Below are 4,167 nucleotides of genomic sequence, written 5' to 3'. Positions count from 1 at the left end.
GCTTACATGTCAAGGAGGATGTGGTGTATTTTGTTGTTGTGGTTTGTGTATCTATGTGTTGTTAGGAGTTGCATTTAGTTTATATGACATACTAGTTGGTAGAATCATATGCATTAGGATGTATATATGTTAGTTGCATCATGGCATGTAGTTTGCATGTTAGAAAATTTTGCGAAACCGTCTACTTGGGAAGCTTGACAAGTGTATATAGGCCCTAGTAGATGCTTTTTCTTCTTAAGACTTTGCTTGTTAGAATACTTGTAAAACACCCTAGGATGTGCCATGCTAGTATCCTTTGACCCATGGTTTAAGGCCTAGTCAAGAGTACCTTGGGGTGTGATAACTCCTTGGCTACCATTTATTCCAAGGTGACCCTTGAAACCATGCAACCATCATTCATCCATGTTCTACCATACATTTTGTCAACAAAAGGGAATGGGCACAAAAAGAAATCAATTTGAGTTCAATGAAATGAAAAGTGAAAGAAAGTTTGCAAAATTGCATCAAATGAAAAGAGGAGCAAAAAAAGACTCCTAAAAGCTTCAAATATAAGGCACCCTCGTTACTAATTGGGGTGACTTTGAAAATATTCAAAAGAAAATGCAAAAAGTTGAAAATTGTCAAGTGTTGAAAAGCCAAAAATCAAAAAGAAATGGCAAAGAAAGTGTTCACAAATGTCAAATGCCACAAGAAATTGGGGGGAAAAACAAAAACAAAAGCAAACTCCCAAAGTGAAACTCAAATATCTATTGATCCCTTTATCCATCGTATCCATTTTTGTGCATGGTAGAGAGGGGACGACCCTTCTTCTTGTCTAGGCAAGAGGGGGAATTCCGCGATCCTCCAGTGTTTCTAACACCATAGGGAGTCTACTCTTGACAAAAGCATTTAACGATTGAGGACAAAGGTACCCTAGCTTGACACATTTTGGAGGTGATTTATTGGTATCCTTCTAGGCTTAGTAGTTTGAACAAATTGCATCTATGAAGGATTGTGTACCCTTGAATTGCTTCCCTTGTAGATAATTTCCGCCACTTAGATGAGGAAAGTGGCTATTCTTTTGTAGATGCATCCATTACTTGATTTTGTTGTGCTTTAATGCTTGGATGTGTCGCCATTTTGGCAAGACCCACCTTGCCTTGCAAGAAGGCATCCTACCTCATGGTTGTCTTATTGTGAGTTGAAGGGGCGGAGTGAGACCCGCTAATTGTCTCATATCGGCTATATTATTAGGATAGTTTAAATAAAGGTCTAGTTTTTGTCACCTCTTTACTCGGGACGAGTAAAGGTTCGGTTTGGGGATATTTGATGTGAACATTATTTGCGCACATTTAGTCCCCTAATTGAACCTATTTTGCATACTTTTATAACATTCTATGGCCATTTTATCCGTCAAAACCTTCCTATTTGCTTTTCTATCGCATTTCATATGTTTTGTAGAAAAGGAGATAATAAGGCGGAAATTCCCGTCTTTCGTGCATATTTGGAAGCTTATTGATGATATTAGATGGACTAGTATGAAGAGGAGGCAAGAATGATGGCCAAGTATGTAGGAATAAAGTGTATATAGAAGGATCAAAGGGTTAAAAGCAAGGATGACGAGAAGGAAGGCATTGCATGAAGAAATCGCTCGAAAACCAAACCAAGGGTTGCTCCTTTGTCTCTGAAAGTATGCTAGATGAAACGGTGTCGAAAAATCAAGTGATCTAGGCTTTTGAATCACTCCAATAGGAGTCCGGATGAGGAAATAACGTCCGTTTTACAAACCGAGCTCAAGATACAGCTCAACCCGCTCGGGTCAAATTCAACCCGCTCGGGTTGAAGCCCAGGACGCCCATATTTCGCTCGGGACGAGCGTATTCCTGGACATAAAGTTTTCCCTTGCTACGTGAACCATAAATCCGCGCGTATTTCTTTTGAGACCGGCGTCTCCCTGCTTGAAACTCAAAAGTGTAATTACTATTTTACCCTTGCTTAACCTAATGATGCTCTACTATATATACCACATTTGTAATAATCAAACCATCAAGTTTTATTAGATTAGAACCAAGTTTTATTAGATTAAATCAAGCTTTCTTAGATTAGATTAGGAGTAGATTAGAATAGATTAATCTCAATCTTTCCACACAAATTACACATTAATCTCTCCTTAATTATTGTTCAAGTTTATTATTCAAGTTTATTATTGGGTAATTGAAGATTATTGGGTTATTATTGGGAGATTGACAACCTTCCATCAATCATCAATTTCTTCTATTATTCTTTGCATTATTATTTTGGAATCTCCATAGGTATAATTCTCTTAATCCTTGTTTTAATTATTGTTAATCTTTCTTACTTGTTCATCATGTTTGGCTTTGTTAGTATGATTGACAACCTTATTAACATGTTAAACTTGATCATGAGTGAGTAGTTACTTAGCTAGGATTAGTGGGTAATTAGGGGAAACCAACATGGGGAATGATTCATGCTTAAATTAATATGCTTTCATGGTTTATTTGCTTGCTTGTTATGATCTCAACTCATGCACATGTTATGTTTGATGAAATGCTAAGCCTATGAATCCTTGCATTTACTACCATCTATTATCTTTTCAATGAGACTTGTAAGACATAAACCAACTCGAGTCTCATTAGACCATGAATGTGGTTGAGTAGGGAAGATTAAGTCGACTTGTAGGTGTTGTACAATCTAATCGATTCGGCTCCGGGACCCAAACTTTCCTAGGATTGTAAGATATAACCCAAATCAATCCATCACAACAATAATTGCTTGCTTATAATTTGAGAACATGTTTGTATGATCAATTCCCATGAATCCCCTATGACCCCATGATATCCTAGCATTTTTAATCCATTGTTTACATCTTTCCTTTTGTTGCTTGTTTATTGCATCTATTAGATTAGAATCATCATCCCATTATAATTGTGACAACCCCAAGCACAACCATAATTAGATTGAATAATTTGAGTAACCATCGTCCCATGGATCGACCTCGACTTACCGCTAACTAGTTGTTTGTTGAGTATTATAAATGTGTTTGATTGGATGAGTGACGACCTCACCCACATCAAAATGGCGCCGTTGCCGGGGACGGTGTTTAATTGATTTAAGATTTCTTTTATTGTTATTAGTTGTGTCTTTTTCACCTTGGGGAAGTAAAACTCCTCAAGGTTTGTTCTAATTGTTTTCTAGTTGTTTGATATTTTGCATGTCTAGAAGGTTACAAAGAGATTTGTTACCTTTTGACCGTGAAATCGAAAGAACCTTGACGAATAATAGGAGACTTGTTAGGAGGAATTTGGGAGGTGTTGGTGAAGTTGTTCAACCCACTAGTGAGTTTGTCAATCCTTTCGCAATAGAAGGAGAAGAGAACCCATTTAACAATACCACACAAAATCCACCTACAATGCCTAAATTCTCGTCACACTCTATACCCACCGAGGAGGATTTACCAAACGGTACTCCTACCCCGCAACATCTCACCGGTAATTTTATTGCCAAGTCCGCCTTCATCCAACTAGTTGAGAGGAGACAATTCGGGGGATGCCTAGTGAGGACCCTCATTCTCATATGGAAACCTTTTGTGATTATTGTGAAGCTATCTCTCAAACGGGCGTGACTCAAGACCAAATAAGATGGGTCTTATTTCCTTTTTCGTTAATCGGCACCGCAAAGCAATGGTTGAAGGGCCTTGATAAGGCCACCCTTGGAATAGATTCTTGGAAGAAGTTAGCTCTAGCTTTCTACAAAAAATTCTACCCACCGGAAAAGACCAATATGCTAAGAGCTCAAATTACGGGTTTTAAGCAAAGGGATGAAGAATCTTTGTATGAAGCTTGGGAGCGGTTCAAGGATATTTGTCGCTCATGTCCTCACCATGGACTTAGCGAATGGTTTTTAGTGCAACAATTTTGGAATGGTTTATATGAAGATTCAAGGAACATTCTCAATATGGGATCAAATGGAATGTTCACCGAAGTTGATGACAATCAAACATGGAACAAGATTGAGGAAATGGCGGTCCATAATTCACAATATAGTAGGCCTCGCAAGGCTACTAGAGGAGGAAAGTATGAAGTGGACACCGTTACTCAATTGGGTGCTCAACTTAGTGCTCACATTGACACAATCAACTTGAAGTTTGAACAAGCTATTGCTAGGCTT

General features: G+C 38.1%; 1 non-coding gene across 1 annotated transcript; it reads right to left on the bottom strand.

Annotated features, from left to right (window-relative positions):
- Positions 1-3,780: 3,780 nt before the first annotated feature.
- On the bottom strand, positions 3,781-3,887 carry LOC141616289 (small nucleolar RNA R71). The gene has a single exon (XR_012530644.1). It is a non-coding gene; the product is annotated as a small nucleolar RNA R71 (small nucleolar RNA).
- Between the last annotated feature and the right edge of the window lie 280 nt (positions 3,888-4,167).

The sequence above is a fragment of the Silene latifolia genome, chromosome 11 (genome assembly GCF_048544455.1).
Source record: "Silene latifolia isolate original U9 population chromosome 11, ASM4854445v1, whole genome shotgun sequence".
Taxonomy (NCBI): Eukaryota; Viridiplantae; Streptophyta; class Magnoliopsida; order Caryophyllales; family Caryophyllaceae; genus Silene; species Silene latifolia.
Note: the sequence above shows the minus strand (reverse complement) of the source record. Positions and strands in the feature narration are given on the sequence as shown.